At 41.8% G+C, this 15793-nt stretch overlaps 1 non-coding gene across 1 annotated transcript; it reads left to right on the forward strand.

Moving 5' to 3' along the window:
- Positions 1–3746: 3746 nt before the first annotated feature.
- TRNAF-GAA (transfer RNA phenylalanine (anticodon GAA)) lies at positions 3747–3819 on the forward strand. The gene has a single exon. It is a non-coding gene; the product is annotated as a tRNA-Phe (tRNA).
- The last annotated feature ends 11974 nt before the right edge of the window (positions 3820–15793 follow it).

Raw genomic sequence — 15793 nt, forward strand, 5'->3', positions numbered from 1 at the left:
TGTGATGTGTCTTTAATTTTAGGAATAGAGATTAGAGATTATTAAATCATTATTTTAAACCTTACAAATAGGTACAGTGTCTTTGGAACATGAAAAATCAATTAACTTGTGGTAGTACTATCAGATCAGAAACACACGTAAGAAAGCAGTAGTGTGTAAAATTGGTTTATTGAATAGCTCTTTCTGAAAGTTGTTTTAAATGTTTAGATGCTGAAGATGCAAGCTTTGACATTTCTGTGACTCTCCAAACAAGTAATATTACTGGGAATGGATTTTTCAAAAGGATCTGTTAATTTGTAGTGGAAGCTGTTTTAGTTAATTTACATGTTTTTGAAGATTTAATCCTTCCAACTGTTTGAAATTTTTTGGTCAGTGTTTGTATTATATAAAATAAATATATACATGCTCATTTTAAGAATATATATATTTTTAAAAATTAATCTAGGAGGCTTTTTCAGGCTTTTTGCTGTCTATCAGGTTGCTTTAGCAGATGAGTGCTCTGCTAGGAGCATTCATTTCACAGGGAAGAGTCTTTACTGTTGAAGCAAACAGCCTATTTTGCCATTAACCTTCTGGCTTCTGTAAGAAGAAAAGGATAAAGAATCAACATGTGAACTGTTAATGTGGAGAAGTGTAATAGTTTTAGGTTTTATTTCTCACTGTTTTTACTTGGAAGATTGAGAAGCATTTCTGCAGAAGGCAAAGGTGGTGAAGGTATGGTGAACATAGCAATCTTTCAGTCCACTCTTCCTCACAAAGTGTAACCTAACAAAGGTTACACTAATAAAGGGATTAAATGTGTATGTCACTTAAATTGCTAAAGCTTTCTGAAGGAGCTGTCATTTGGCGAAGGGTTTGTGTCCAGGTTCCATCAGAGGCAAGAGGCTCACACTTGGGAAATAATTTGGTGACAGCTGTCAGTTCATCTCTTTCTGGGGCTGCTCTTGTAGGTTGGATCAGATCTTAAGGAAGCAGCTCCTGAAAGCCCATGTGCATTGGGGAAAACCAACATTGCTACCCCATTATCTTGGTGTACCCCAGCTCCCATTCAGCACATCCCTTGCAAAGCAGCAAGTGAAGGAATTTGGCAGCTGAGGCAGGGCTGTTTGCAGTCCACCTGCCCTGCAAGTTGTGGTCAGTGGGGCCTCTGTGTGTGTGTGCATTGCTTCCAGTTTGTGTGGTGGAGGTAAACTTTGCTTTCTCCAAGGCGCTCTCTGGTCTGACTTTGGCACTTGCCTGCTTACATTTCTATGCTGCTTGGCATAAAGGGCTCCCAGCTGTGGTTGAGGCTGGTTTATGCTGTCATCATATGATGAACTAGGAAATAACTTTTGTTTGTCCAATCCCTATTCTGGATGGGTACCACATAGCACAGATTTATACTGAATGTGAGACTGAATTATCCTCTTTGTTTTGTTTTACGTTACCTTTAGTTTTTATTCACCTGGCAGTTTCACCTGGCAAAACAAAGGTTTCTAAAAATAATAAAAATTAGAATAACCTGTTGGTCCATAGTAGCTCTGATTTTTGTGATGATGTATGAAAACTCTGAAGTCAATAGTGTTTTGACTTCTATGCATGTCATCACACATTTGGAGTTTATCTGCAGCAAAGATTACAAGATTGTGTTAGCTGCATCAGTAGGAGACATCCTCGTTAAGTGATTACATTCATAATTTCTCAGCAAAACAATCACTGCCCCTGGCAATGGAAAATCATGAGAATATGAGATTTTGTATCAGTATGCTGTTAGCACATGTCTATAGTACAATGGTGTGGGTTTTTTTGTTTTTACCCTCTCCCTAGCTGAAATTTTTTGTTTAAGAGTTTTTGTTTTAAGTCATTAAACTGCTGGCTCAGTCCTTAGCATTTTGACTTCTGAAAATATGTCAGTTCCTGAAGAACAGTGGTTGCTCACAAAAGACTTTTTTCAAAAGTCATATAACTTGAAAAATATACTTTGAAAGTGAAGGGAAATATGGAGGTCTATGTCACAAAGATTCACAGGGCTAGTGTCGTGGATTAAAGTATTGACACAGTAATGATTTAGAAAAATAATCTAGATTTATTAATAACTAAACTATTTGTCATACAAAATAACTCAGAAAGAAAAGCGACTTATTCAGGTTCTAAAATGACAATATTCACTCTAACTTACTTAACGGTACCTTAATTTATACACATATGTACATGCGCATACACAAACCAGACATACACATACAGAAACAAAGGGGTTTGGATTCAGTAAAATGAGCACAAAAGGGACAAACACACAGGAACAAGGGTAAGGGTACGTACCCACAAACACACACCCCCCCCAGTAAACAGGTGAAATAGGAACTAGCTCAAAGAAAATTTCCCTCTTGAGTTTAGAGCAAATACAATGCCTTGGCATTCCTCAATGGGGGATAATTGAGACTCGAGTGGGTGGACTTCGCCCTGGCCTTCCGTCTGGAGCAGACGAAACCTGAGAGGCGTCCTAGCTCAGGGGAGATGCTGGTCACAGGCCCGCTGCGATCCAGGAGAGCTCAAAGGGTCTCTCTGGTGGTCGCAGTTTATAGGATCCAAGATAATTGACTTTTGTCAAATACTATCTGGTGCCTTCGGGCAGTTGCACAAGAATTTGAATAACATGCAACCCTGTTATTGTTCCATCTGATCACATCCCAGGCATAGGTGTGTCAGGCCATCAGGAGATGATGGGCCATTATAACCCTTTCCAAGCAATTAGGAGGGGCAGGAGCCAGGCTCCTCAAGGTTATCAGTCCTTATCTCCACAGATTGGTGTATGGCTTGGGGAAATGTGGAGGGAATCACACCTGGCACCAAGCAGCCCAACAAGGAGGGCAGGGAGGGGCAAGAATTGCACCACCACAGCTAGTTTGGGAGAAGGCTGCTTCTTCCACACTCAATAAAGGAGGGATTTGTTAAACACCTCTATTACTGTGGAAGAGACAGAAGTTGGTTTGGCTCTTTCAGACTAATAGGAGGAAGAAGCAGTGGAGAATTTTGCAAAGCAGCATTTCTCCCCACACAGCAGGCAGGGAGTATGAATAGGGTATGCTCTCACACTTCTAGAGCCATGGGATGTGCAAATAAACACAAACTCGAGATATCCAGCACCCTTGCCACGTGTGCTAATGTATGTACTTGGGTACATCCTCTACCTTTGACCTGTAGTCAAACCAGTCGCCTGTTGCCTATGTGAGAATGTGTTTAGCCAGGATTTGTGATTTATGCAGGCACATAGAGCTTCTCCTGTGGAATGTGTATCTCTGAGCAAGACCATGAGGAAAGGAGAATGGAAGGTGCCCTTTTTGTTCGTATCTATTTGTGGTACATCAGCTCTCTACAGAATTTGTCAGACTTCAAACAAAGTCCCTGAAAACTGAAGCAAAAATGCCGCCAATTTAATGCTGCTGAACCCCACAGAATATTCGAGATCCTGTTAACCCCCAAATAATCCAGGAAGTCACAGCCGTAACACCTTTGTCCTGATACTAAATGCATGTAAATTATGTATTGTGCATAGATGTGTATAGGTGTCGTTTTGGGTTATTGCCGCGTTTGTCTTCGCCTTAAGGCATAATTTTATTTGCAAAGACCCTTCATCAATTCGTTTGTGGTATTTATGGTATCTAGCAACATAGGACGAGTAACATCTGTTTTACCGCACATACACACATGAGCCCGGTGACGGGAGCAGCGAACCTTTAGTACGATCGCCTGGAAGAACGTAACACCGAGCCGAAATAGCTCAGTTGGGAGAGCGTTAGACTGAAGATCTAAAGGTCCCTGGTTCGATCCCGGGTTTCGGCAGAAAAATTTTTTTATTTTTTTTTTTTTTTTCTTTTCTTTTCTCGCTCTGCTCGGGAGGTGGCGGCAGCCGCCGCTCCCCGCGGGCCCCGACTGCTGCGCAGGGCCCGCCCCGGCCCGGGGACTGTGGGGGGCGCCCGGCCCCAACCCCGCGCCGGGAGCTGCTTTGTGGAGCCGACAGCGGCCGCCATCGCACCGTCGGTGCGCGACGCGTCACGGCACCCGCGTCACCCACGGCCGCCGGCGGGGAGCTGGCCCCGCGCGCCCTGCCGGGGCCTTCCGCTGCGGGGCCTGGGATGCCCTCTGCTCTTCCTCGGTTTGTTACCGTAAAGCCGGTCTCTAAAGAACCTTATAAGCCTTAGTTGGAAGTTTTAGAAGGCAAGGCGTTCTTTGCAGCAGCGCTAGAGACACGGGGAGTCACCCCACTTAACGTGTGTTCACTAAAACAAGTTCATCTTTTATATACCTTAAAGACCTGAATATTCACCCATTTCCAAGAAGTCTCCGCTTTTCCGCCTATCAACTACACTGACATAATACTGGCGTTGCAAAACTGCACTATGCATGCGCGGGGGTCTCGGGTGCTCCTCAGTGGTGGTTGGGGCAGTCAGGCCCCTACTCCTTTTTCCTTTTTGTGGTCATGAGTCTTTTGAGGACAATTTCTTCTCCTTGGACGTTTCCCGACTCTGTTGTCTGGCCAAGCTGTTCTTTCTCATCCACCTTGTATGAGCAATTCTGCCAGGATCTATCTATCCTCAGGGTTAGGATATCTCCTCGGTACACTTTAATCACTCAGGCCGTGTTAAATTATAAGTATTTTGTTTGGCAAAAGGATTTATCAACATTTCCCCCCTTTGAGACTTTCAAAGAAAGATCTTTTTGGGAGTCTCACCTAGATTGCATAATTCTGATGATATTGTTGACTTCCAGGTATACACGGTTGGGTACAACATGACCATATAAGATATAATGGAATGCTCCTCTTATCACTAATTGTTACAGGCCTCAACTTGCAGGCACCAACTGCTTGCAGGCATCAGCTAGCAGGCATCTGTTGGCTTACCTTTTTTTTTTTTTAATATTTTTTCTTTTTTTTTAAAAAAAAACAAACAGCGGGGACATTCCTAATGGTGAGATTCAGGGACACGATGCCATTTTACCTCTGTTAAAAGTGTGCACGTTGATGCTTGCCAGGTGGTGGCATGGGTGCACAGGTACCGCTCTGCAGAGCCCCTTATACAATCTGTAGTAGCCTGGCGAAGCAGCAGACTGTGGCATGCTCGTGAAAAAAACATACCGAGCTGATTTGTGAAGGAGGTGAGTGGGAATGAGCTGTCAACCCTCCCCGTCCTGGCTTCTAGTGCTTCATGCCATGGAATTGGGGAGGACATGCTGCAGAGCAAGCCATGAAATCACAGAAATTCTCTTCAGATCATGCCTACCCAATGCCATGTGTGCCTGCCGTCCTGCCTGGCAACTGGAAATGCAGCATCTGGGAGGGTTTGCCTTTCGGTTTCCCTTTCTAGTTCTTCTAAGTTTAAGCTTTTTATTTAGGATGGAGGAACTGAAAGCAAAAAGCTTCATTCCTGGTCCCTTCTTGGCCCTCCACTGCCTTCCGCTATAGATGAAGGGAGGGTGCTAGAAGAGAAAAACAAAACTGTGGAGAGGAGTGGGATGGCATGGGAGGGTAAGGGCAGGGAGAGGGAGGGGCTTTCAGGAAGACAGGGACAGAGGCAGAAGGGTTAGACATTGCTTTTTGACAATCTGGAATGGAGGTCAGAATTCCTGGACCTCACTATTCCTTTGCTGTCAACAGATAGCTGACACTACTTCTGGTTCATAGAAAGCCAAAGGAAGACCTCCAAGGCTAGAAACCCAGGTAATTATTGGCATCTAATCTTTACCATTCATGTATTTCCCCCTTATCCTTTATTTATTTTTAAGTAAAATCACTTGGATTTTTACAAAATATATTTTTAAGAAGAACATCTGGTTTTGGTTTGAAGACGTGAAGAGGCAGAAAATTCGTCAGTTTTCTTGATAATTTGTTGCAACCGTTCCAGATATATTCCTTACTTTAATTTGGATCTGTCTTCTGTCAAATTCTAGCTATTATTTCTGTTAGCTCAAAGATCTTCTCAGTATCTGGCATTTGGTTATCATGAAGCAGTCAAGTCAACACCCAGCTTTGTCCTGATAAACCAAAGAAATCAAACTTTGAGTCTTTCAGTTTAAGACACTTTCTCCTGCTTTCAGGTAATTTTTTGTAACCTTTTTAATATACTGATACCAGAACAATGAACAGAAAAAGGTCTTTCAGTATTGGTGTCACCAGTGCAAAACACAGCAGTAAATCAGCTCCTTATCTCTGTTCAGCATCTTCTGTCTATTTGTGAAAAGGTATCACTGGTCCTTTTTTAGTCACAGCATCACATCAAGCACTGATGAATTGCTGATCTGATACAAGGAGCACTCACTGTTGATGAATATCCCATTAGTACAAACAGGAGAAGTGTTACGGAAGTGTTGTGTACTTGTGTTGTGTACTTTGACCATTGGCACCGATATTGACTCTGAGACTTGGAACTTGTATATTGTATGTATGTTGTTAAATTTGGATTTGTCGTTTGTCATAATTGTCCTAGTGGTACTTGTGGTTATAAGTGTAATTCTGTGTTGTTTGTGTGAATGATGTAAGAGAGCTCCTTGTGTGGTAATATAAGATTGATCTCTTTAATCTAAGAGTGTGTGTGAGTGTGTGAGATGCGGTACTTACTGTGAAAATGTTATCACGACTCTTTTGATTACTGAGATAGGAAATCCCCTTTGTGATGCAATAGAAAACTAAAGTAGCTGGGTGACCTTGGGGAGTGGGACCCCTGAAGGGGTGCAGGGAATCGAGATACTTGAGACAGGCCTAAAGACAGTGAAAATAGGATTTCTTGTAAGGAAAAGTTTATGATTTTGCTAAAAATGGCATGTCTCGTAAAAAAAAAAAAAAAAAGATAGTATTCCAACTAACGAGATGTGGTGAATATATACACAGAGAAGGCTGAATAAACCTAGCAAGAGAGTGCAGAGTTCTAAAACTAAGAATCCGGGGACAACTCAGCCTACAGCACGCCTTCTTGAACCTCAGTGGGACCCTCCATCTGCCCACGGAGGGCCCCCCCCTCCCCCCAGCCCCCCCATAAGTGAATCATCACTTCCCCGGTTGAAAGACGATCAGGCACCGTTTTCTGACTTGCACCCTTTGCACGAGGCAAGGGAAGTGAGTCAATATTATGATCAGTACAAATGAATTAATTAATAGCCAAGCTCCAGGGCAGTGGGTGCAGAAGGACCGATGACGCCATGTGGAGCTTTTTTTGAACAAGCAGTCCCTGCAAACTGTAAATGCCCTAATTGACTCTGGAGCGGAGGTCTCTTTAATATTTGGAAACCCAAAGAAATATAGGGGACAACCTGTAGTTATTACTGGATTAGGAGGGAAACAAATTGAGGTAGTGCAAACTTATTTAGAAATAAAAATAGGGAACATCCCAAATAAATTGTACTCGGTAATGATTGTTCTTATTCCTGAATATATGATCGGCACAGACATTTTGAAAGGACTGACTTTAAATCTCGCTGTCAGTCAGTATCAATTTGGAGTCAGACCCTATATTAGTACCAGACCTGTTAGAGTCGGTAAAGTAAAAATGCCTCCTGTGCAGATCCCAGCTGCAACTAAGTTAGTCACAATGAAGCAGTATAGAATTCTGGGAGGACGTGAAGAGATATCACAGACAATTAGAGATTTATTAGATGTAGGAGCTTTAAAGCCAACCACGACAGCATGGGACAATCCGATATGACCTGTCAAGAAAAGTGATGGATCCTGAAGAATGACAGTGGATTTTAGAGAACTAAACAAACATACTGCACCCCTTGCAGCAGCTGTGCCAGACACTGTCACTTAAATAGGAGAAGTTCAGAAACATCCAGGCACTGGGTATGTTGTACTAGATGTGGCTAATGCATTTTTTACCATCCTGATTGCAGAAGAGCATTGGGACCAATCTGCCTTCATATGGCAGGGCTGGCAATACACCTTTACTAGATTACCACAGGGGTGGTTGCATAGCCCCACTATCTGTGATAGAATGGCAGCTGAACATTTAGATGAAATATAGATGCCTCCTCATACACAATTAAGTCACTATATAGATGATGTTTTGATCCAAGGAAATGATGATGAGGAGGTACAACAAGTCCTTGAATTAGTGGTAAATGAAACAGAAGGGTTGGGAAATTAACCCTAAAAAAAAAAATAAAATCCAATAACCATCTCAGACAGTGAAGATTCTAGGAATTGAGTGGCACTGTGGGCATCGAGAAATACTGCCTAAAACCTGACAAACAAAAATTTTTTAGATTTTGCTGTACCACAAGACAAAAAGAAGCTCAAAGATTCATTGGGCTATTTGGCTTCTGGAGGCAACATATTCCCCATTTGGGATAAATTTTAACCCCTTGGTATAAGGTGACAAGGAAAAAATATGAATTTGAATGGAGAAATGAACAGCAAGCTGCTTGTGAATTAGCTAAAGAAACCATTCAAAAGGCTTTAGATTTATGGCCTCTGCAGAAAGGAGAAGTGGAATTAAATGTGTCAGTAAATGGATACCCAAAGATCACAGCATTCTGTCCAAAGGCTCCAACAATCGTGCCAGCCCCACATGGCCTTGACCACCCCAGAAATCCATCTCCTTTTCCAGGACAACCTGTGTTAGTTGGACTCCCCATGGTGGGAGTGGTACCATTGGTACTGGATACCCCAATAAACAAGTATACCTGGAAAGCCAAAGATGCTCATGGAAAGGAGCACAAAATTAATACAAGGTAGATTATCCCATCTTTCTAATTGTAACCCACTTCTGGTTCTCAAAATGAACTGAGAAGCTTTTCTTTCCTCTTTCTTGCAGGTAAAACCCCCTGGAGACAGATATCCTGAGTCACGACGGGGGATCCTTAGGTGAATCTAAATTTTTGTATAGTGTTGATGTTGTTTCATTAATGTTTTTAGGATGTATTGTCTATCATTGCAAAATTGCTTTGGGTGACCGTTCTCCTCTCCCTTGGTTCCAGCGGAAGCTCTGGCTTCCTAAGTGTTAACCAAGAATGGGAGGAAAACGAATTTGTGGTTTTAGGTCATCCTGTTAGCAGTATTCTGAGCAAACAATAGACACCAAATCAGGGGGAGGTCCTTTTGCAATGACTTTAAAAGGTCATTACTGAGCTCATAAAGGCGAGATGGAAATACCAAGGCCTAAACTATAGATGCCCTCTGGGCTGGGGCGTGGAAATACATTTTCCTGCTGCATAGGCAGACCCCAGCTCCAGCGAGCCAGACCACCATCTTCAGCTCCACAATTGTCAACAACAACCAGAATTTATCCCCTTTTGATACTTAATTTTGTGGAGGTTGCTCTGTTAGTTCTTGCTATATTTTCTCTTGTGGGATGTATTGGTTTGTCTTGTCAGTGTCCATGTAAACTGTCTTGCAATTGTACTTATTCATGTAGACAACCACGTTCTTCCTATTTTTTTTTTCTCTTGTATAGTAATGATTTGATGCATTACCCTGTATTTTCCTGTTTGTTGCTTTAAGTGCACTATTCTGCTTTTTCTTACTGCATGTTTTCTGTATTACACTGTTACATTATTTGGTTATCACCAGTAAAATACACCTACTCTTTTCACTCTGGTGTCTGAATTTAATTGGTATCCTTAATTAGCAAAACTGTTACTTAGACCCCTACTAATATGACAGGTAAGGGATAGTGTAACTGCTTATATTTCTATTTTTCCTAAAGAATTTTTAAGCTTTCAAAAGAATATTACGACTGCACAATTGAGTACTCAGGGATAGAAGGAAATGTTAAAATGAAGATTACTTGTGACTTCTCATCTGTACTTTTGTGCATGTGATACCAGAAATAAATACTGGTTTTGCAAAAAACTCCTAATTATTCATCAGAGACTTTGACGGTGCTTTGGAAATGAATTAGAAAGGTATTAATTTCCTGCAGATGTGTAATCAAAGAGGCAAAAGAGAGAACGACTGTTTACTTTTCAGCCTTTTCCACACTGCTGAATAAAAGAGAGTCATGGAGCAAGCCTGGACGTTGGACCTCTGACTGTCTGCTTGGCTCTTTCCAAAGTGCGTTTGGTATGGAGGGACCAGCTCCATGTAGTGCAGACATCAGCCAGATGGTGCCACTCAGCTGGGGGGCCAGGATGTGGCCCTGAGACTGCTTTTAGTCAGCGTTCTGGCCATACCAGTTCCCTGATGGCCAGGAAAGGTGTGGGTCACTCTTGCCCTCTCAAAGTGTCTGATTTTTAGTAGGAGTACCCAGGCACATGGATGATGGGAGAAGGGATGTGCCATCCAGAGGGACATTGACAGGCTTGCGAGGTGGGCCCATGTAAACCTTATGAAATTCAACAAGGCCAAGTGCAAGGTCCTGCACACGGGCCAGGTCAATCCCAAGCACAAATACAGGCTGGGTGATGAGTGGATAGAGAGCAGCCCTGTGGAGAAGGACTTGGGGGTATAAGTGGATGGAAGACTGACAGTGATCCAGCACTGTGTGCTCCCAGCCCAGAAAGCCAACTGTGTCCTGGGCTGCATTAAGAGAAGAGTGGCCGGCAGGTCGAGGGAGGGGATTCTCTCCCTCTACTCTGCTCTTGTGGGACCCCACCTGGAGTGCTGTGCCCAGCTCTGGGGCCCCCAACATAAGGACATAGACGTGCTCGAGCAGGTCCAGAGGAGGCCACAAAGATGATCAGGGGGCTGGAGCATCTCCCTTATGAGGACAGGCTGAGAGAGTTGGGGTTGTTCAGCCTGGTGGAGAAGGCTCCAGGGAGACCTTATAGCGGCCTTCCAGTACTTAATGGGGGCTACAGGAAAGATGGGGAGGGAGTCTGTATTATTACAGGGACTGTAGTGACAGGACAAGGGATCATGGTTTTAAACTAAAAGAGGGTGGATTTAGATTAAATATAGGGAAGAAATATTTTAATGCAAGGGAGGTGAGACAGTGGCACAGGTTTCCCATAGAAGCTGTGGCTGCCCCCTCCCTGGCAGTGTCCAAGGCCAGGTTGGACGGGGCTGGAGCAACCTGGGCTAGTGGAAGGTGTCCCTGCCCATGGCAGGGGGGGTGGAACGAGATGATCTTTGAGGTCCCTTCCAACCTAAACCATCCTATGATTCTATGTATGACAGTTACGTGCTGTGGTAGTGTCTGAAATTTCTATTTTTAAGGTAAGGATAATATTACCTGTAATAGCAGTTCCCTTCTCAGAGGTTTTACGTTAAACAGAGGTCTGACGTTAAACAGAGATTTTGTGGAGCACTGAAATACTAAGGGTGATAGCCATGGGGATACTGAGAAGAAAATCTCATTTTTGTTTGCTATGGGATTTGGATAGCATGCACTGAATAAGGCCTCAGGTGTGATGTGGAAGAAGAGGATAAAATTAAGAGATAACCTTAATTCTGGTATTTTTAAACTTCTGTCTGTTTGATTTTGCAGGCTTGTTGCAGGTTTCTAATGTGATTTGGCAGGTTCTGGGAAAATAACTCTGAGTGTTGCTGCTTTATTGCTTTTATGTCACACAATATTCAGGCATTTTTCATTCAGCTGTTGCTTCTTTACAACATCTTTTTGTTAGCATTGCTGCTTTCTAGGTTTCTTCTTGCCAGCAAACATCTCTATGTCCATTTATTTTTCTATTACCTTGTTCCCTCAAGATAAATCCCTGGCTAGGAAGCAACTCCAGGTTACTTTTATGTCTGTCTAACTAAGCCTTTATGTTTTAGTCACAATGTTCCTTCTCTGCAACTGGGAAACTTCTCTGCCACTACAGATATGGTTACCTAAGTTTTTTAAAAATGACCATCAAATACTGAAGTTGATAACTCACGGGGATTTAGAGGAAAAATCACATTTTACAATGTTGTTTACAATTTATGTTCTAACAATATGTGAGTATGTCGCGTAGCATGTAAATTGGTTTCAGGAAAAGAAGCCCACAAATTAGAAAGGGATTGTATAAATAACTTAAATATGACAGGCAGGAGCTGATGAGACTGTTCATATGAAGAGGGATTTTGTGCAAGGGAAGGATCATGAGACCTCCAGAGCTGCTCTGCATGCCCGGACTTTGACCTCATTCTCCCAGCTACAGGACAGAGAGACAAAGGGTGAGGTGGTGAAAGGGCTCCTGTGTTGGAGGAAGGAAGAGAGAAGACATGAATGAATAAGAGCCCATGTAAGAAAGGAAAATCAGAATCAGATGGGAGGAGAAAGAAAATTAGGGAGAAAATATTCAAGGGCATCTACTCTTCAGGAGGGTGGGAGAGAACAGATTAGTAGCAGAATAAAAAGGAAAAACATACCCAGCACAGAGATAGGAATCAAAAGGCCTAAGTACAAGGATATAAAAGGTTGAAGAAATATCATCAGACTTACTAGAAATGAAAGATAATCTTGCAAGTGTAAAGAAACCTACATGGGTAGTGGATGAACATAGGAGTGTCAGTTACTCTTTTCTTATTGCAGTTTTGAAGGATTTGAAAATTTTTAAATATTAGAGAAGATATTTTGCTGAGATGTACTGCTTTGGGATGTAAGCCTAAGAGAACAAAGGTTGTTTCTGCAAGTTCTGAGTTGTTTTTTTCCAGGTCTAATGGCTTATAAGATTTTGTGTAGATCTGGTTGCACTTGGGTAACTCAGAGAGTCAAATAAAACCAAGATGAGGAGAGATAGGGAGGCCTTTCTTCCCACAGACCTCAGTTTGATGGCTGCTTTTATCGTCCATATAATCTCACACTGAAGTTTTTGCCTCCACTGGGGCACTTAACAGCTCTCTCTTCTACTTGCCATCTAGCCTGTTCTAGGTTTTCTGAAGCTCCTAGGAAATTTATGTCTTTGAGATCTCTCTCTTCTGGGTGAATTACTCTTTAAGCTCCATCGACCATGATGATTAAGATGTGTATTAGCTATAATGGGAGCGTAAAGACACGTAGCTCCTAGCTAAATGCATACACGGTAGATGCATAGTGAAAGTATCTTAGTCTTGAATTGACTTTCATCTTTTTTGATAGCTTTGCTTCACACATTTTCCAGTGAGAAACGTTCATAAGTTTTAAGTAATACATTCCTGGTGACACTGTTGGAAAAACGTGCCTTAGATCATGCCTCTTACTCTGTGAACTCTGGAGCACATAAATTCACACCAGTTAAAATCAACAGCCAAAATATTTATCCATAACTTAAAATGCAAACAAAAAGATGGATTTGATGTAAGCTTTGGGTAAAGATTAGCATAGTTTCATTTCCATTCAATGGTTAATTTCACATCATGCATAGGTTATAGGTATGTTACATGATCTTTGGAGTGATGAAAAATGTACTTAAGGTATTATAATTTGAGTTTCTTGATAAGTACTTTTTGTCCAGACTTGAAATTTGGCTCCACAGAAGTGGAGTCTGTTCTTTTTCAGATGAGGTTTATGACACTGTGAATACCACTAAACTAATGTAAAGGTGGTTTGGCAGAACAGAGGTGTAGTATTTTCTTCAAAGAAAAAGATAATTATTCACAATGGCCAAAATTTCCAGAAATGCTCATCACTTTTGGGTGCTCAGCTTGAGATACCATGGATTCACTTGACTTGGTGAGTTTGCTTATCCTACAGTATCTTTCTTTTCTGTTCTTTTTTTTTCCACATTTGAAAATACTTGTCTGTGAAGCACTTACTTGGGTGTTGCTTCCCATGTCTCTTTTCTTTCCACTTGGACCTTGATGTTTTACTTGTCTGCAGTTTGTCTTATAGAATCATCTTTCTTCTTGTATCACGTGTCCTTACGAATTATCATGTGGTTTATTCTTGCTATTGATATATTGATTTCCACATAAATTTATATGTAGAATGCGGTATTTTAGCCAGAATTCTTTCCAAAATTCCAAAAGCTAAATACTTTACTGTCTTGCTGCTAAGCTGTGCTTGAGTACAGTAGAAGGAGCCTGAGAAACAATACTGGCATTGAGAAAAAAAAGTGAACTCCCTGCATACTTACTGCTCAGAAATTCTGTATTACTTGAGTGAATTGTGATTTCTTTGCCTGTACCTTTGAATATTCTTTTTTATTCCCTTTCTTGCAAAAAAAATATGTGAATGTATTAATCCCCAAAATGCATTGGAATCTGTATGGATATATTTCTTTGCCACCCTTTGACGATAGGCTGAGAAGTTCACTATCGGGGATGAACCTGGGCATGAATCCAGTCTACAGGATACCCAAAATACTGTTTTCTTGTATTTTCAGCATAAAGCCTAAATATTTTAACTAATAAATTTAACACAGTTTCACGTGTGCTAGCCTGACTCAGTAGCTCAGAAGTGTGGACAAGGCAGCACAGGCAGAGTTTGTATCACTGGGGCTTCAGCTACTGCTCATGTGCTCAGATAAGCCTCCTGAAAAGTCCTTTGATAGCTGCAGGCAAGAAGCTTTGGGCAGTAGTGCCAACAGACAGTGCTGCTCATTTTTCAAAAGATAGTAAAACCTCATAGTAAATAAAAAGTAATTCAGCATGCTAGTTTGTAAACTAGATAGTGCTGATATTGTGCGGCCCTATCAACAGCTCCTTTATTTAAGCACAATAGCCACGGGGAAGCCACAGGAACTTCTTAACAGCGAGACACTAAGGAACCGACAGTGCCCGCTGTTTTCCCAATGACTAATTGAAAGACAACTGCCTTTTTGTAATTTTGCTTTGTGTCTTCCGCATGGCGTGTCATGCAGCGGCATACGACTGCTGATGCTGGCAGGCCTGCAACAGGTCACAACACAGTGATGCCGGGATGAAAGATCTGTCCATCCTTTTTCTGTCCCTCCAGGTACTCCCCCTGGCTGGGGATGGCACTCCTAAAATGTTGATGCATTACTGAGGACCGGAGGCTAGTGCTACATCTATACCAGTACAGCATGCTGTAGCGTGCTCCCAGTTTTGTAAAATTATGTAGTTGTAATAGAGGGGAGTAATCATAAGAAAAGCTGCGTATGTACCGCTCTCTACTCACAGTTTTCTTTCCCCTGCTAACTAGGTAATCATATTATTGTCTAACTGCTATTCCTTTTTTCCATGCTCTAACTCCTCTAAAAATGACAGATTTCACCTTCATCATGTACTACATTAGAAGCACTTTTCCTTGCCTTACCTTGTCTTGCCTGCCTCCCTCAACACCTCTCCTTTCTCTGTGCTTACTCTTTCTGTCTCATATAGGCTCTCAAATGGCAGTAGCTACCTTCCTCTGGGTGTCTGAACTGAGCCAGCTTTGTTTATAATGGTTGCATAGACACATATTTTTACATATAGACACTTCAGTTCAGGGGTTTAATCAGCTAGCTGAATCCTATCCATATTTTTTGATGTTTTTTTGGTGATGCTGATATATGTGTGTTCACTTTAATTGCTTTCAGATGGTATGTCGATAACTTTGGTTAAAGACATTGTCTAACCTAATTCAAAGATTGATCTTTCTCACACCAGACAGGTGTATTCAGGTGCTGAGTAGTATGGGGAGGTGTGTTGTTCAGAGTGTTTTTGAGTCAGTGTCTTCATCGTATTTTTCCAGCAGATAGTCGTACTTTCTGTTTTTTTCACATGTTGTGTCGAGAGCAGCAGGCAAAAGCCAGTTCTAGGTAAACTGAATCCTAAGGGAGATGAGTTGAAACCCATTTCAGACTACGTGGTATTGCTAATTGGCTTTGTGCTTCCATAAATGAAGTAGAATAGTATTTTAGTTTGTCTGGCAAGTAATAAATTTTTTATGTAAAGATTGGAGAACCTGAAAGTGCTGATGACAGTGTCTGCAGTGTGGATGAACTCCTTAGCTGCAAGATGGCTATAAATTTTCTGCAT

Source organism: Athene noctua, chromosome 1 (assembly GCF_965140245.1).
Source record: "Athene noctua chromosome 1, bAthNoc1.hap1.1, whole genome shotgun sequence".
Lineage (NCBI taxonomy): Eukaryota > Metazoa > Chordata > Aves > Strigiformes > Strigidae > Athene > Athene noctua.